The sequence below is a fragment of the Ranitomeya variabilis genome, chromosome 6 (genome assembly GCF_051348905.1).
Source record: "Ranitomeya variabilis isolate aRanVar5 chromosome 6, aRanVar5.hap1, whole genome shotgun sequence".
NCBI lineage: Eukaryota > Metazoa > Chordata > Amphibia > Anura > Dendrobatidae > Ranitomeya > Ranitomeya variabilis.
The window spans coordinates 98,175,321-98,194,996 of NC_135237.1; the positions used below are offsets into that span (position 1 = coordinate 98,175,321).

At 45.6% G+C, this 19,676-nt stretch overlaps 1 protein-coding gene across 8 annotated transcripts in view; it reads right to left on the bottom strand.

The window, feature by feature from the left end:
* The window catches only part of LOC143781908 (putative serine carboxypeptidase CPVL), a 130,661-nt gene that overhangs the window by 34,634 nt on the left and 76,351 nt on the right, over nucleotides 1-19,676 (bottom strand). The window lies entirely within an intron of this gene.

Here is a 19,676-nt window from a genome sequence, read left to right on the forward strand (position 1 = left end):
AACCAACTTACGATTTTGTGATTCAAACCAGTTTTAATATATAATAAATAAATCTTGGTCAACTAGCAAGTGGAAAAAGGTAATTTTCAGAATTAGTATGTAACAGTGCATTATAACATTACATTTTTTTGCTTTGCCCCAATTAATTTGCACAGCACTGTAAATAGGTCACATGGGTACATTAACCCAGATGCGCCTTTCAAGGGGCAGCTGAGAGCTACTGATTTTAGCCTGGCGGGAGGGCAGTATCCATGTCCCCTTCCTAGGCTATTAAGTTCAGCCCACAGCTGTATGCTTAGCCTTTGCTGGTTATTAATTATAGGGGACCCTACATCTTTAGGGTCCCTCACTTTAATAGCCATTAAAGGCTAAGTATACAGCTGTGAGCTTAATTTAATAGCCTGGGAAGCTCCATAGGTATTACCCCCTTCCCAGGCTATAAACATTGGCCCTCAGCCATCCCTCTGCTGGTTACAAAAACTGCATGGGAGCACGCGCCATTTTTTTTCATTAAAAAAATCTAATACATGAACAGTAAGCTACTGTACTAATTGCATTAGTCAGACATTTGTATATCTACTTATTCTATTTGTATACACTGTATGTAATCCATCTCTACCCTGTCTGCTCCCTGCAGTGATTTTACAGTATGTGACTGCTGAATTGCCGGCTGCGTGTGTATGTACATGCGTGTGAATGTACATGCGTGTGAATGTACATATTTGTATGTATATACATACACCGCAAGTGTGTCACTGACATCTACAGTTATATGATAAAGTTTGGGCACCCCTATTAATCTTAATGTTTTATAAAAATGGTTTATTTTGCAACAGCTATTTCAGTTTCATATATCTAATAACTGTTGGACACAGTAATGTTTCTGCCTTGAAATGAGGTTTATTGTACTAACAGAAAATGTGCAATCTGCACTCAAACAAAATTTGATAGGTGCATAAGTATGGGCACCTCACCAGAAAAGTGACAATATTTAGTAGATCCTCCTTTTGCAAAAATAACAGCCTCTAGTCGCTTCCTGTAGCTTTTAATGAGATCCTGGATGAAGGTATTTTTGACCATTCCTCTTTACAAAACAATTCCAGTTCAGTTAAGTTTGTAACTGTTACATTGTTCGGAGATGGAACATTACACTGACAGATCACTGATCTGTTACTCTGCAGGGCATCAGAGCAGTGTCTGACAGGCAGGGAGGAGGAGTGTCATTTCCTGCTCTGAGCAGGAGCCGACTAGCCACCTTTCCTAAAGGACCCCACGGCCATCTTGGGGCTCAGTGTCACAAAGGAGACCATCAGCACAACACGATCACATCGCACTGCTGATGGAAGTAGACAGGGAGCTCCCTCTGCAATGCTCATCGATGTCACTGTCATTGACAGCAGCATCAGAGTGGTTAAATGTCCACGATAGTTGCTGCAAGGAGTCAGCAACCAGTTGCGGTGGCGCTCAGCGTGAGCCTGTGTGGTCGCACACGGTGGTTTGCGGGAACTCAGCTCCCACATCTATATAGAGAGATCCATCTCTATCTCCTGTCTGGAAGGTGTTAAAGGGAATCTGCTTTGGAGGGTTGCCCCTACTGAGTATATGGGCAAGCAGGTCATAGGACACTGAATAAAATGATGCCTTGATAGCCGTGATCCCATGTTTTATTACAGGGAATTCCACATTTACATCGATCTTAACATCTTAGTTACATATTATGGGCAGAACATTGATGCCCCTGAGAATTTGTCACCATAGATTTGAAATAAAAGGGGTGGTACCAGTGTGACATGTACCGTTAACAGAATTTTAGAACTGAACCTAGTCTCCTTACAAATTTTCTGAAGCCCTCACAGTTCTGCTGTATTGTAACAGACTGCCAGGAAGGTGGATGCTGAGAGGAACCTGCAGATGTGTCCGTTATAAATCACACACCTCTCTGCAGTGAGATCAGGGGAGCAGAGGGCAGCCATTACACATCACACTGGGAACCATTACACATCACACTGGTAATGCCCACTCATTTAAAATAAGCTCTTGAGGCACTGAACTAGTTATCCTTTGCCCTATAGATTATATACTTGGGTGTAAGCTGAATATTAACAAAATGCATTAACCCCTTCATGACTTGGGATTTTTCGTTTTTCCGTGTTCGATTTTCACTCCCCTCCTTCCCAGAGCCATAACTTATATCTTTCCGTCAATTTGGCCATTGGAGGGCTTATTTTTTGCGGGACGAGTTGTACTTTTGAACGACATCATTGGTTTTAGCATGTCGTGTACTAGAAAACGGGAAAAAAAAATTCCAATTGCAGTGAAATTGCAAAAAAAAGTGCAGTCCCACACTTGTTTTTTGTTTGGCTTTTTAGCTAGGTTCACTAAATGCTAAAACTGACCTGCCATTATGATTCCCCAGGTCACTACGAGTTCATAGACACCTAACATGACTAGGTTATTTTTTACCTAAGTGGTGAAAAAAAATTCCACATATGGGGCATCAGCGTACTCAGGACAAACTGGTCAACAGATTTTGGGGTCCAATGTCTGTTACCCTTGAGAAAATAAAAAATTGCAGGCTAAAAAAAAAAATCATTTGAGGGAAAAAAAAAAAAGGATTTTTTATTTTCACGGCTCAACATTATAAACTTCCGTGAAGCACCTGGGGTGCTAATACGCTGCGGATCAAAACGCAAGTGTGAAACCAGCCTTACTTCAGAACCATTTTTTTTTTTTTTTCACAAGTGTGAAAACAGAAATTTAACCATAAATTTTGTTGTGCAATTTCCCCTGAAAACGCCGATACCCCAATGTTTACCCTGGTTACCATCGTAAAAGTAAAAAAAAACAAACAGTACATACTCACATTCCGGTGTCCGTCTGCTTCCCGCTCTGACTGAGTGCCGCCGTAAAGTGAAAGCACAGCACAAAATGGTGTCACTTGTGCCTAAACAGTGGAAACGCTCCACATCAGGGGCTCTCCAAACGCGACATGGCGTCCGATCAATTCCAGCCAATTCTACATTGAAAAAGTAAACGGCACTCCTTCTCTTCCAAGCTCTGCGGTGCGCCCAAACAGTGGTTTACCCCCACATATGGGGTATCGGCGTTTTCAGGGGAAATTGCACAACAAAAATTATGGTTAAATTTCTGTTTTCACACTTGTGAAAAAAAAAAAAATGGTTCTGAAGTAAGGCTGGTTTCACACTTGCGTTTTGATCTGCAGCATATTAGCGCTAAAAAAACGCATGCGTTTTTTAGCGTGCGCTTTGACGCGTTTTCGGCAACGCATGCGTTTTGACGCGTGCGTTCATTTGCAGAAATGCAACCTGTAGTAATTTCTAGCGGCTTTTTTTGCCGCAAAAAACCGCATGCGTTTATTCGCGGCAAAAAAATGCATTGCTGTCTATGTAAACGCATGCGTTTTTAAGCACATGCGTTTGCTTGCGTTAAAAACGCATGCGTTTTTATAGAAAAACACAAGAAAAAACAAGAAAACCCTAACCCTAGGGTTATTTGGGATCCTAACCCTAACCCTAACCCTAACCGTAACCCTAGGGATCGTAACCCTAACCCTTAGGGTTAGGGTTACGATCCTAACCCTTAGGGTTAGGATCCCTAGGGTTACTAGGGATCCTAACCCTAACCCTAGCTATTTCTGTTTTTAGTGGGTTTTCTAGTTGATTTTGATGATTGGCAGCTGTCACACACTTCTCAGCATGCGTTTAAAAAACGCAAACGCAGGAAAAAACGCATGTAAACGCCGCAAAACGCCGCATTTACATGCCTTTTTTCACCACATGCGTTTTTTTTAAAAACGCTGCAGATCAAAACGCAAGTGTGAAACCAGCCTTAAATGTTTGCTTCTTCCTTCCACATTGTTTCAGTTCCTGTGAAGCACGTAAAGGGTTAATAAACTTCTTGAATGTGGTTTTGAGCACCTTGAGGGGTGTAGTTTTTAGAATGGTGTCACACTTGGTTATTTTCTATCATATAGACCCCTCAAAATTACTTCAAATGTGGTCAAAAAAAAAAATGGTGTTGTAAAAATGAGAAATTGCTGGTCAACTTTTAACCCTTATAACTCCCTAACAAAAAAAAAAAAATTTTGTTTCCAAAATTGTGCTGATGTAAAGTAGACATGTGGGAAATGTTATTTAACTATTTTTTGTGACATATCTGTGATTTAAGGGAATAAAAATACAAAGTTTGAAAATTGCAAAATTTTAAAAAATTTGCCATATTTCCATTTTTTTCATAAATAAATCGCAAGTAATATCGAAGAAATGTTACCACTAACATGAAGTACAATATGTCACGAAAAAACTTTTGATCTCTTAAAGCGTTCCAGAGTTATAACCTCATGCAGTGACAATGACCAAGCCAATTTTTACAATTCTGACCACTAAGTACCAAATTGGCTCTGTCACTAAGGGGTTAAGGAAGCGCTTTTTTTTCTTTTAGGCTAAGTGCACACGTTGCAAAATTGCCGCGGAAATTTCCACGGCAATTCTGCAACTCCTGCCGCGGGTGTATCGCATGCAGAATTGGCATGCATATTCCTGCAGAAAACTAGCGTTTTGCAAGCATAATTAGCTTGCAGAATGCTAGCGTTTCCCAAGCGATCTGTAGCATCGCTTGGAAAACTGACAGGTTGGTCACACTTGTCAAACAGTGTTTGACAAGTGTGACCAACTTTTTACTATTGATGCAGCCTATACCGCATCAATAGTAAAAGAATGCTAAAAATAATAATAAAAAAAAAAATGGTTATACTCACCTTCCGCAAACAGCCGATATCCTCAGCTGCTTCCGTTCCTATAGCTGGTGTGTGTGCAGGACCTTCGATGACGTCGCGGTCACGAGGGCGGCACCTCTCCCATGCATCAGTTGTATTTCAGAGCCTGAGAGGACTACCGCGGTTAGTGGCATACAATTATACAATATATACAGTTTGTATCAGAAAAAAATATTTTTATTACAATGTAGCTAGATATTACACATGAGATCTATACATCTCCATAAATACATGTACACACACAGTCTTAGAAAGTGCAACCCCCACGTGCATAGGGAGGGAACTAAGGGTGCTGTCATGGGCCTCCGAAATATGACGCTACCCGTAAGTAGCTTAATGCTTTATTCGGACTCCCATGACAGCACTGTAATAGGGTGCAGGGTTGCGTATGTCACCACGGAACAGACAGACCAACTGTTGAAGGGGATTTATTAACAGGGGTAAAATTCTCCTCGCAGGGAGAAAACAGGGGGTTAATGGAGTCAAACAGTAAACAATTAAGCGGAATCAAGAGGGTTAACGAGTGTTCTGGTAACTTAGCCCAGGGAGGTCCTGACTGGAGGGTCCTTATTTCCGAATGTGGATACAGTCACCAGCAGGGCTTGAGATCCTGAAGTCTCTACTGTGTCTCCTGGAAAGTCCGGGGTTAAGTCTCTGCAGCCTGTTCTTCTCAAAGTGAAACTGGAACCAGGAAATAGCACAGCCTCCGTCGCTGCTGCAGGAGCCTCTGTGTACCAGGCTGACAGTCTCTCTGTAATAACGCTGTCACACACACACTGGGCAGTTACTTATCACACCCAGGGATCTTTGCTTGTCACTGCGGTCATCAGGGCTGCACAGTCACTGTCTCTGATTCAGGAGGCTTCCAAATCTACACCCCCGCATCCAGCCTTCACTCTGGTGGGTATCTCAGCCTCAGTGCCCTCACGGGGAGCATTACTTTTAGGAGAGCATGGCGCTGCAGCCTGCCCTCTCTTTGGCGCGCTGCCTTCTCTCTGCTCTCCCGCTCTTTTATGACCACTCCCCTCTCTTCCCAGCAGTCCCCTGGTCCCCTCTGTCCAGGGCAGAACGTCTTCCCCCCAACAACCCAGCTGTCTGACTGTGGTTCCAGGCAAGGAGCAGGGAAAGCAACCTCCTTACAGCACTAAGATTTACAGAGCCGTAAACTACCTTGGGGGGGGGGGGGGGGGGGGGGACTATAGTTTGCAGCACCCTTAACCCGAAGGTGAGATCAGAAGAGTAACCCAAATCCAACCTATAGTGCTTAAAAAAGGTGGAAGGGGATGACCATGTGGCCGCCTTACATATTTGTTCCACTGATACTCCAGATCTTTCCGCCCAGGATGACGCCAAGGCCAGGGTGGAATGTGCCTTCAGATTCTGCGGAGCCGGCCCTCCACCTGCTGTATAAGCTAGAGAGAAAACCTCCCTAATCCATTTAGCTAGCAAATACTTGGATACTCTACACCCCTTTCTCAGACCTTGGAAGGAAAGAAGCAGTGCATTATCTTTCTTCCAGATATCAGTGACTGAGATATACTGCAAAAGAGATCTCCTGACATCTAACGTATGGAGCTCATGTTCTTTAGGATTAGAGGGATTAGGAATAAAGGCTGGCAAGACTATTTCCTGTGACCTATGAAATCGTGACGCTACCTTCGGTAGGTATGCTGGATCTGGTTTAAGTACCACTCTATCTGATAAGAATTCTATGTATGGAGGAAGTCTAGAAAGCGCCTGGATTTCCCCTATCCTGCGAGCTGAGGTTATGGCAACTAAAAAAGCTGTCTTAAGGGTCAACATTTTTATTGACACATCTTGAAGGGGTTCAAAGGGGGTTTTGTTAAGGATGACAGAACTAAGTTTAGATCCCATGGAACCGTTCTCTCTATGTATTGGTCTAGATCTATTAACCGCTTTAAAGGGAACCCATCACCCCGTTTTTTAAAGATTAGATAAGCCGGATTACTCACCGGTAATGCTCTTTTAATGAGTCCACGACAGCACCCCACATGAGAGAGAGGGATCCGCCCATAGGAACAGGAAACCTACAGAATAAAAGGAGGCGGTCCCCTCTCCTCCTCAGTTTAGTTTACAGAGTATAAAAAGGGAACCGCAAAAGCTTTAGTATTAATTCTTATTCCGCAAAATATCTTAAAAACTCTATACAACCATTATTTGTGAATCTAAAGAAAGAGCTGTGCATAATCAGGGAGGGTTGTAAATGGGTGCTGTCGTGGACTCATTAAAAGAGCATTACCGGTGAGTAATCCGGCTTTTTACCCTTCGCCACGACAGCACCCCACATGAGACTTTCAGAGAGTCATTATTCGGGTGGGATTACTGTACTAAGAACAGCTCTACCAAAGGCCAAATCAGAGGATGAAGATAGATCAAGTTTATAATGGTTGTAAAAGGTAGAAGGTGTAGACCAAGTTGCGGCCTTACATATTAAATGGATCGGGACATCCGCTTGTTCCGCCCAGGAGGAAGCCATGGCTCGTGTTGAGTGCGCTTTAATACCCACTGGAGGAATCTCGCCTTTTGATGTATAGGCCAAGCAGATAGCATCTCTGATCCATCGAGATATGGTAACTCTCGTGACCCCATGTCCTTTCTTGTGGCCCTGAAAGGAGATAAACAGAGCCCTACTCTCCCTCCATGTCTGACACCTTTCTATATAAGTCAGGATGGCTCTTCTGACATCTAAGGTGTGGAACTTATGTTGTTCAGGGGTTACAGGAGAATCAAAAAAGGAAGGGAGAAATATTTCCTGTGACCTGTGGTAGGTGGATGCTACCTTAGGGAGGTATGAGGGGTCTGGTTTTAGGACTATTCGATCATGGAATATCAGTAAGAAGGGTGGGTCTACTGATAGGGCCTGGATGTCGCTAACACGTCTGGCTGAGGTCAGGGCTACCAAGAGGGCTACTTTATATGTCAGGACATTTAGAGGTATAGAATCTAGAGGCTCAAATGGGGAGCTGGTTAAGGCCTCTAGCACTAGATTTAAATCCCACGGAGGTAGACGGGGAATATGTACCGGGTTACTTCGTTCACAAGATTTAATGAATCTGGAGACCCATCTATCAGCGGCTATATTATATCCATATAGGGCTTCTAACGCTGATATCTGGACTCTTAAGGTGTTTACTGATAGTCCTAATTCTCTACCTTTTTGTAGGAACTCTAGAATAGGTGTTATCGGAACGTGTTTAGTGAATGGTATTGTATGAAAGTTTAAGAATTTTTTCCATACCCTGCTATATATCAGGGTGGTAGATCTTTTCCTACTTAGTAGCAGGGTTTTTACTAGTTGTTCTGAAAAACCCCTTGAGCTTAGTAACTGCCGCTCAAGTTCCACGCTGTCAAGTGAAGCCCTTTCACTTGCGGGTGGAAAAACGGCCCCTGGAACAGTAGTTCCCTGTCCAATGGAAGAATCCATGGCTCGCATAGACACATGCTCTGGAGGCAGGAGAACCACGGCCTCTTTGGCCAGAAGGGTGCGATGAGGATCACCCTTGCCCGTTCCCTCCTGATCTTCCTGATCACTAGCGGAATTAGAGACATTGGAGGAAAGGCGTAAGCCAGTTTGAAGTTCCAAGGATGGTGTAGGGAGTCCAGCATGTCTGGATGATCCATGGAGTTCAGGGAAGCGAATCTTTCTACCTGTCTGTTGCCTCTTGTGGCAAATAGATCTGAGGCACTCCCCATGCTTTTGTTATTAGTCAGAACACGGTTCTGTTTAAGGACCATTCTCCCTGTCGCAGCCTGTTTCGACTGAGGTAGTCCGCTTTGGTATTCTCTACTCCTCTGATGTGTAGGGCTGTTAGAGATGCCAGATGAATTTCTGCGAACTGGAAGATCTCCCCTGCGATGGTCATCAGACTTCCTGACCGTGTACCGCCCTGACGGTTTACATAGGCCACTGTGGTGGAGTTGTCTGAGAAAACTCTTACATCTGCTCCTTGAATCTGTGGAAGAAAATAATTTAAGGCTTTCCCTACTGCTGTTAATTCTTTCCAATTTGAAGAACATGATGATTCTGCCTGATTCCAGGTATCCTGGACTACATCATTTTCCATATGTGCACCCCATCCCGTAGGGCTGGCGTCGGTAGTAATTATTTTGGATGGATCTACTATCCAAGGTACGCCTCCTGAAAGGTGTCCCATATCTAGCCACCAGGATAGAGATTCTACGACATCTCTAGAGAGTTAGTTTACTCTCTAGGTGTCCTTTCCGTCCCTGGGCTGACAGTACTTCGTACTGTAATTGGCGGGTATGGAATTGAGCCCATGGTACAGCCCGGATACATGAGGACAATGATCCTAATAAGGACATAGCCTTTCTCAGTGTCATGTAGGGGTTTCTTATTGCTTCTGACACCTTTGACTGTATAGTCATTCTCTTTGAATGTGGGAGGAAGCTTTTTTGACTTACGGAGTCTAGCTGGATCCCTAGAAACATTTGAGTAGTGTCTGGCTTCAATCTGGACTTTTCGAAGTTGATAATCCAACCCAACTCCTGCAGGGATGAGATTGTGTTAGACAACCGCAATTTACATTGAGCCACAGAATCTCCTATCACTAAAAAGTCATCCAGGTAGGGTATTATTAAAGTGTCCCGTTGGCGTAGATGAGCCATCACTTCTAACATTACTTTTGTAAAGATGCGGGGGGCCATAGAAAGCCCAAATGGCATTGCTACATATTGAAAGTGACGAACCTGTCCCTCCAGGATGACTGCTACTCTTAGATACCGCTGGTGTTCGGTATGTATGGGAAGATGATAGTATGCATCTTTTAGGTCTATCCCGGCCATGACACACCTAGGGAACAAAAGCTTGATGGTAGAACTAATGGATTCCATTTTGAAAGAGTGGTTACGCAAAAAGGAATTTAGTTTTTTGAGGTTTATGATGGTTCTAAATGAACCATCTGGCTTACTGATCAAGAATAAAGGGGAATAGAACCCCCTCCCTTCTTGATCTCGTGGAACCTCTATCAATACTTTTTTAGATAGAAGCGACAGGATCTCTGATTCTAGAGCTTCTTGTTGTTGTTGACCTCTCGGAGATGTTACAATAAAAGAATCCCAAGGGATTCTATCAAATTCTAATTTTAATCCGTTTTCAACAATGTCCAGAATCCAAAGACTAGATGTTATCAGCTTCCATTTAGAAAAGAAATATTTCAATCTACCGCCCACTTCATAATTAACGGTACTTGTTACGTTTTTGGTTATAGGATCCCGAAAACAGAGCACCTCTTTGTTTTGGATCCTTTGTCTCCCAGCGCTCCCTTTGTTCAGTAGGTTTGTTTCTGGTAAAGGGGCGTCTCCTGAAAGCTCTCCTGTAAGAGGGAAGGTACTGGTTAGGGAAGCCTTTCTTCCGCTCTCCTGCCTTATTTAAGAGCTCGTCCAGAGTTTTCCCAAATAGGAACTCACCCTGGCAGGGGATCGCACAAAGTTTTGCTTTGGCCTGTGCGTCCCCTTTCCAATTTTTCAACCAGAGTGCTCGCCGGGCTGTGTTTACTAGGCCGGCTGACCTGGCTGTTAGGCGTAGCGAATCCACCGACGCATCTGCTAGAAATGCTACTGCATCTTTCATTAGAGGGATTTTCGACAGAATTTTATTTCTCGAAGCTCCACCTCTAATTTGTTCCTCCAGCTGCTCTGTCCATACTAGCAGTGACCTTGCAGTGCAGGTGCTAGAGATGGCTGGTCTGAATGCCCCCGTATTAGCCTCCCATGACCTCTTAAGTAAGGCTTCTGCCTTTCGGTCTAATGGATCAGTTAAAGTCCCTGAGTCCTCCACAGGCAAGACCGACTGTTTAGAAGTTGAAGCCACTGCAGCATCAACCTTTGGTATCTTTTGCCAGGAACTAAGTTCTTCATCACTGAAGGGGTAGCGTCTTTTAGCAGAGGATGGTAAGAATCCTCTTGTATGCCGTTTCTCCCACTCTTTTTTTAACCAGCTCTTTAATTGTGGGTATGGCGGGGAAGGACCTTCGTTTTCTTTGTCCTAACCCCGCAAACATGATGTCCTGCGCTGACTTCTTTCCCTTCTCATCTGGGCACCCCATCGTGCTCCTGACGGCTTTAATTAAACTGTCTACACTACTATTTGGTAGACAAAGGCCTCCTTCATATTCCGATGAACTTGGCTGGGACTCCTCTTCATCAGAGGATTTTTGTACTACCTCTGACTCCGAGCTTACTGGAGATCGGGACCTGCTAGGCTGACGGGTACTGGTGCTACTCGTATGCGCCAAACCCTGCATCTCTTCACGTATTATGGCTCTAACGTCAGACGGAGTCATTACGTTTTCTTCCCGTAAGGTCAATATGATGCACTCTGCACATAATCTTTTTGTGTATGAGTCCGGGAGGGGTTGTAAGCATAAGGCACATTCTTTATGTTTGGTTTTATGTGTCCTTTTCTTAGTCTAGAGGAAGGGGATACAGGAGGAACATGTATCAGCATATGGGAAGAGACTCTTTTTAAAAACTCACCCAGTGAAGCTGACAGGTACCGGTTCTGGAGGCGGATTCATTGAAGAAACATCCTTCTGTTTGGTGGCAGATCGCTTTTCCTGGGATCGATCTCCACTTTTAGTGCTGCTCCTGGCGCTTGTCTCCTTACTGGGAGACCGCTCTGTTGCAGGCAAGTGCGCTACATCGGCCGGTGAAGCCATACTTACACACACCGGCCGACGCTAGTGCCGCACTTTTAAATCTGGCGCCGAATCTCCTGCCTCCCCGGACCCAACCCGGAAGTGCTCCAGCGACTTCCGGGTTAGACGCGCCGCTCCTCCTTACCATGCGGCGGCTGCTGGATAAGAAGCCGGCCGCTGAGCGCGCGCGTAATCATGGAGCCGGGCGGACCAGCGGCACCGAACCCGGACCATGGCGACGATCAGACGAGGGGGGAGGCTGCAAACAGTGGCTCCCCCGACGCTGCCTCTGGTACCGCAGCCCCTGCCGTTCCCACGGAGACCGACGCAGGCGGGTGCATGGCCCCAGGAATCCTTGAACTGTAGGTACTTCGGGTTCCCCATAGAAACAGGAAACCTAAACTGAGGAGGAGAGGGGACCGCCTCCTTTTATTCTGTAGGTTTCCTGTTCCTATGGGCGGATCCCTCTCTCTCATGTGGGGTGCTGTCGTGGCGAAGGGTAAAAAAAATAGTGTGAAATAGGGGCAGAGCTGGGCTTTACATTACTGCCTTTTTGGTGCCTTTACACCCCCGTTAGGCTGCCGAAATACCTTTGTGAAGTGGCCGTTTTGTCCTGTCACTCAAGTTGGTCAGGTCGGATGGGCGTGGTCACAGCGCTGTTTCTCCCCCAGATCAGGCTCATCATTACGTTAGTGGCGTAGTGGTGTGCGCATGTCCAAGGTCCCGAATCCTGCACAGGGGTGTGAAAATAGCAGCGATGTCCGTTATTCCATTGGTGGTCGGTGGGCGCGGCCATCTTGCTTTGGCCGCGCGTGCGCAGAAGCGGTGCTCTGCTGGCCGCGGCTTCAGGAAAATGGCCGCGGGCATCCGCGCGTGCGCAGATGGCTATCGCGGCGGCCATTTTCGTGAAGCCGAGATGCGAACTCTGCTTCACGAAAATGGCCGCCGCGATAGCCATCAGCGCACGCGCGGATGCCCGCGGCCATTTTCCTGAAGCCGCGGCCAGCAGAGCGCCGCTTCTGCGCACGCGCGGCCAAAGCAAGATGGCCGCGCCCACCGACCACCAATGGAATAACGGACATCGCTGCTATTTTCACACCCCTGTGCAGGATTCGGGACCTTGGACATGCGCACACCACTATGCCACCAACATAATGATGAGCCTGATCTGGGGGAGAAACAGCGCTGTGACCACGCCCATCCGACCTGACCAACTTGAGTGACAGGACAAAACGGCCACTTCACAAAGGTATTTCGGCAGCCTAACGGGGGTGTAAAGGCACCAAAAAGGCAGTAATGTAAAGCCCAGCTCTGCCCCTATTTCACACTATTTTTATCTAATCTTTAAAAAACGGGGTTATAGGTTCCCTTTAATAAATCTCGCTACCCAATAGTTGATGGCTATCGCAGGAAAATAGGGCCCCCAGGGCTGAAACCTGCACTCTTAAGGTACTAGTAGAGAGTTTCAATTCAAACCCCTTCTGCAGAAACTCTAAAATTTGATGTATTGGTACCCCTTCTTGGACATTAAATTTTGAACAGGCTAAGAATTTTCTCCAAGTTCTAGAGTAGATTCTTGTAGTTATTTGCTTCCTACTCTTTAGGAGTGTTTCTACCAAGTTTGGAGAAAAACCTCTACCTACCAACAGTGACCGTTCAAACTCCAAGCCGTTAAATGGAGCGGTGCCACTTGTGGATGGAAGATCGGTCCTTGAGAAAGTAGGTTCGGAATCTCCGGTAGTACCCAGGGAGGAGATACTGACATCGTCCTGAGGGAGGCAAACCATGTTCTTCTGGGCCAAAAGGGGGCAATCAGGATGACCTTTGCTCGATCTTCCCTGATTTTTCTCACCACTAGAGGCAATAGGTTCAATGGTGGAAACGCATAGGCCAGTGGGAAATCCCATTTTACTAGGAAGGAATCCACTGCCTGGGATTTAGAGAACAAAAATTTTCTACTTTTTTGTGGTGGCAAATAGATCCACCACTGGCTGACCCCATCTGTGGACAATGTGGTTGAACACGTCCTTGTTGAGACACCATTCTCCTTGCTTCAGAATATTCCGGCTGAGGAAATCTGCTGTCACATTTTCCTTTCCTCTGATGTGAAGAGCCGTCAAAGATCGAAAATTTGACTCGGCTATCCGGAACAAGCGATCTGTGATCTGCATTACTGTTTCGGAACGTGTTCCCCCTTGGCGGTTTATATAAGCAACTGCGACTCTGTTGTCCGATAAGATTCTGACGTGCTGGTCCTGCAGATACATGACGAATTTTTTAACAGCTAATTCAACCGCCAACAATTCTCTTTGGTTAGATGAGAATGTTGTGAAGGGTTCCCACTGACCCTGGACCACCATGTCTCCCATATAAGCTCCCCACCCCGAAGAGCTAGCATCCGTGGTTATTATTCGGGTAACATTTATTATCCAGGGTACCCCTGCTGATAAATGTTTATCTAGCCACCATCTAAGGGACTAATGTAAATGACCCCAGCGTTAATTTTTCATTTAACATGCCCTTTAGAGCTCTGTCATAGAATAAGACCTCTTTTTGTAGGGATCTAGTATGGAACTGCGCCCATTTTACTGCTGGTATGCATGATGTGAGTAGGCCTAGCAGGGACATTGCTTGACGAAGCATCATGGAAGGTGTGTTAATCGCTTTTGACACCTGATTTTGGATCTGTTCTAACTTCTCTATAGGGAGAAGACACTTGTGTTTTTGAATCTAACAGCAACCCCAGGAATTTTTGAACATTAAGGGGCTGTAATTTAGACTTTTTGAAATTTATGACCCAACCTAGGTGCTCTAATTTAGTTTTAGTAATTTCCCATTGTGATAGGCAGTGATCTACCGAATTTCCAACAATGAGGAAGTCATCTAAGTAGGGGATTATAAGGATGTTTGATTCTCTTAAATACGCCATGACTTCAGCAATTATTTTCATAAACACCCTAGGGGCAGAAGTTATCCCAAAGGGAAGTGCTCTAAATTGAAAGTGTCGAATCGTTCCACCCATTAACACTGCTAACCTCAGGTACTGCTGGTAATCACATGAATGGGCACATGATAGTAGGCATCCTTCAAATCCACTACTATCATGAAACAGTTGTCAAAAAGCATTTTTATTGCTGAATTAATGGATTCCATTTTAAAGGTGTGCTTCACCAAAAATTTATTGAGGCCTTTAAGATTTATAATAGTCCTATAAGTCTTATCAGGTTTTTGAATTAGGAATAGGGGAGAGTAAAACCCTTTCCCTTCCTGGAAATGCGGAACGCCTACTAGGACGTTTTTAGCGCACAGTGTCATTACTTCCTCTTCCAACGCAGATTGTTCAGCAGGAGATGAACGCAAGGGGGTTAACTTGAATTTGTCTCGTGGAATATGAGTAAATTCGAGTTTAAGTCCTTGAGATACAGTGTGCTTTATTCACACACTGTTTGTTGCATTTCTCGGCAGAATGGTCAACAATCACAATCTCCCCCCACGGGGACTACTAGTCATTGATCCTGTTTTTTCTTTCTGCCGAAGAACAACGAAACATGAATCCTGTACCTCGTTTTCGCTTATCATCCCATCTGGATCTATCTCTCACTGGCGAGAAGGTACGCTTCCTTCCACAATTAAACTTCTTTTTGTTGAAGGGACGACGATACGAACCAAATAGGTTCGGAAATTTCTTCTTGTCATCACCTGCTTTCTCTAATAGTTCATCTAGAGTGGGTCCGAATAAATATTCACCCTTACAAGGGATAGTACAGAGTTTTGCTTTCGCTTGCAAGTCCCCAGGCCAGCATTTTAACCATAAGGCTCTTCTAGCAGCATTCGAGAGTCCAGCTGCTCTGGCTGCCAATTTTACAGAGTCAATGGAGGCATCTGATAAAGAAGCAGCCCCCTCCTGAATCACCGGTAATGCAGCGAGTATAGAGTCCCCAGAGGCCCCCTGTTTTAGCTTTTCTTCCAACTGGTCCAGCCAGACCATCATTGACCTTGCTGTACAGATCGACGCCACCGCAGGTCTTAAGGAGCCAGCAGCCATCTCCCAAGTACCTTTTAGAAAGGTGTCCACCTTCCTATCCAGGGGGTCTCTGAGAGTTCCCATATCCTCAAATGGGAGAGAGGATCGCTTTGCCACCTTGGCAATTGCCGCATCCAACTTAGGGGCTTTTTCCCAATTGTTGACAGCTGGGTCATCAAAAGGATATCTACGCTTTTGCACTGGCGGTAAAGATCCTTTTTTCTCTGTTTTTTCCACTCTATTAATGAGCTCTTGTATTTTCTCATTCAGAGGAAAAACTCTATGCCTCTTCTGCTCTAGACCACTGAACATCATCTGTTTGGATAGCTGAGGCTTGGGTTCCGTTATACCCATAGTACCTCTGACTGCTTTTATTAATTTATCTACCCTCTCAATGGGTAAGCAAAAATGAGCAGCGTCTTCTTCCGAAGAGGAGGCTGATGCTGCTGAATCGTCTGAGACTTCGCTCTTGTCTTTATCCTCAGATGAATCGGAAGTCCACTGAGCTTTCCGCTTAGAGCCTCCTGCTTGTGAAAGGTCTCTAATGGATTGTCTGACCTCCATTTTAACCATCTCCTTCAGACTGGCCGCAATAGAAGAGGATTCTTCCGCTACCTGAGGGGGCAAGTAAGGCAGACTAGTCTATAGATCTAAATGCCATATCCCCCTCCCCTTTTCCAAGACCTCACCATCTGTTGGATACAGGGGGTCACAATTTTTTAGGGTGTGAGTCAGGCAAGGGAGCTCCGCAGATGGCACATTCCCAATGCTTCGTTTTACTGACATTTTTTCTTCCCTGTAGCAACAAACACATGAGGGAAGACTAGTCACTGAGTGAACTTTCACGAAGATCACTTACCAGTGGTTGCCCACACCCAGAGAAATACCGAAGCACGAGGGGGATCTTTCTTGGTCAAGGCTCCAGACCCCTGTCTGGAGGAACTTCTGCGGCCAGATCCATCACTCCTTTTCACGTGTTCCTTCTCCACAGGCTTCTGGGCTGCTTCATCCAGCAGCATAACCTGCTGCTCATGATCAGACTCCATTTTGAACGATTTGGAGCCAGAAGCAGGGAACACGGAGGAGGATCTGTCTTATAAAGCCCCTCCTTCGGTCAGCACGTTACTGCACAGCGTCTGTTTGGGCTCCCATCTCCCTGCAGCTGTAGGGAAATTACCGAGGCCCTGAGGGAGAGCGGCGTGCAATCATCGGTGGGCGCCGCCATCTTGGTGCCCCCGTGCATGCGCAGGAGCACCGCAACCCGGAAGTTGACATCACCACAGCCCTTCCTGTCAGCGCTGCAAGCAACGTGGGACATGAAGGCCAGCCAGCTGCGCTCCGGTCGGCATCACCTAGATGCCGCCGCCCTATCACAGCACTCGAGGGAGGGTGGACCCCTATACTTACCGCACGCTGGCTCTGGAGGCAGGACACCCCCTGGCGACCGCTCCATGCTGCTTCAGTCACCGCCGTGCAGCCCCCCGGGACCACCGTGACTGCTTCAGGTAACCCGCACCGGCCGAGGTAGGAGACCCCCTAGCTACCTTGAGTCGGCCGGCCTGAAATCCTTGTAGACAGAATTTCTGTAGGATCCCGTCCCCTTAGGAACAGGAAACAACTGATGCATGGGAGAGGTGCCACCCTTTTGTATCTGTTGGTTTCCTGTTCCTAATGGGCGGATCCCCTCTCTCATAGTGCTGTCATGGGAGTCCGAATAAATATCTATCTTCTTACGTTTCTTGTTCAAAGGTGGTAGTTTTTCAGCCTTCCTTACCTTACCTATGTCCCTGAGTATTGCACACCTTGTGCTTTTTGTTACTCCATTAACGTTGCAGCTCTGAAATATCGCAAGCTTGATTTTCCTCAATTCATGGGCAGTTATTTTGCGCCTTTTTTGCCCAACACGCTTCTTGCAACCCTGTTGGCAATTTGCCATGAAACGCTTGATTGTTCGGTGATCATGCTTCAAAAGTTTGGCAATTTCAAGACTGCTGCATCCCTCTGCAAGACATCTCACAATTTTGGACTTTTCAGAGCCTGTCAAATCTCTCCTCTGACCCATTTTGCCAAAGGAAAGGAAGCCCATGATAAATGCTACTGTCAGTTTGACAGCAGCATTTTAATAGCCACGGGTGGATCGCAATTCCAACTGCAGCTGTTCAAGGCACATGTCAGATGTTCAAAACAGCTGACATGTGCCAGTAAAGATGTGGGCTCAGTGCCGGAGCCCACATCGGCATACTGTTAAGTCTGATGTCAGAAAGAGGTGAAGGGCACAGATCCTGTTGCAATCAGTTTACAAAAAAGTTAAATCCACAGCCCAGGCAGCAATCTGTTGTCTTAGGCTACTTTCACACTAGTCGGTCGGGACGGGCCGTCGCAAACAGTCAGCCCAACGTACCGGACAGACTGTTAATTTAGCACAACGTGGGCAGCGGATGCTGTTTTACAACGCATCCGCTGCCCCATTGTAATGTCCGGGGATGAGGGGGCGGAGTTTCGGCTGCACATGCTGTTGAAAATGGCGGACACGATGCACAAAAAAACACGTTGCATGGAACTTTGTGCCGACGGTCCGCCAAAACACAAAGTATCCATCGCACGACGGATGCGAAGTCGCAATGCGTCGCTAATGCAAGTGTATGGAGAAAAAAACACATCCTGCGGGCAAATTTGCAGGATGCGTTTTTTCTCCAAAACGACGCATTGCGACGGACATTACCTGACGCTAGTGTGAAAGTAGCCTAAGAGTGACAGTACATTTTGGTGGAGTCAGTCTGTACAAAATGGATTCCTAAAATATATAATAAATTGGGTTCAGTATTTCAGTGCATGTGCTGTAAATGTTTTCATAATTTGGTAAAGTTATGAAGTGTCCTATAAATGTCTGTTCTATTCCTGATCTAAGGATCTGGGCTTTTAGGGGAGATGAATCTGTGCTGCACTTTATGTACTTGCTCAGTGCTGTGGAGTCATGGAGTCAGGGAAATGGAGGAGTTGGTGGCTTGGCTTATGACTGCACAGCCCTGATTGCTGCTGGGTCCATTTCAAACAGATGATTACATGGACATGTGAACTTAGAACTGTCTTTATCTAAGAAAATAAAATTGAAGGGATCTGAATATCTCAGCTTAACTGAAGATTAGACTGAAGATAGAAATCTAGACCTGCCATCACTGAGGAATACATCCAACTAGAAGGATGGCATCCACTGATTATACCTGAACAAACAGGCACAAGTAGGCCATGTGCACACGTTGAGTATTTTTCGCGTTTGTTTCGCGTTTTTTCGCTATAAAAACGCGAAAAAAACGCTAACATATGCCTCCCATTATTTTCAGTGTATTCCGCATTTTGTGCAAATGTAGCCTTTTTTTCCACGAAAAAAATCGCATTGCGGAAATAAAAGCAGCATGTTCATTAAAATGCGGAATTGCAGGGGATTCTGCACACCTAGGAGTGCATTGATCTGCTTACTTCCCGCACGGGGCTGTGCACACCATGCGGGAAGTAAGCAGATTATGTGCGGTTGGTACCCAGGGTGGAGGAGAGGAGACTCTCCTCCACGGACTGGGCACCATATAATTGGTCAAAAAAAAGGAATTAAAATAAAAAATAGTCATATACTCACCTTCGATGTCTTCCCGCCTCTCCGCTGCATGCTGCAGCTTCGGTTTCTATAGCTGGAGTGCGGTGAAGGACCTGCGATGATGTCACGGTCTTGTGATTGGTCGAGACCGGTCATGTGACCGCTCACGTGACCGCGACGTCATGGAAGGTCCTGAACCACACCGGCATTTATAGGAACGGACGCCTGCAGGTGAGTATAACCATTTTTTTTATTTTTTTTATTATTTTTAAACATTCTATCTTTTACTATAGATGCTGCATAGGCAACTTGGTGTATCAGCCACGATCAGTGTTGGCACCGTCCATATCTATCTAATCCCTTAGATTAGTACGTCATAGCAGATCGTTTGAAACTTTATTTAGTCGCTGGATCACCCGCTGACATCACTGCATCGGCGTGTGTGACGCCGATGCAGCGATGTCTTCACTGGTGACCAGGGTAAATATCGGGTTACTAAGTGCAGGGCCGCGCTTAGTAACCCGATGTTTACCCTGGTTACCATTGTAAATGTAAAAAAAAAAACAAAAAAAAAAAAACACACTACATACT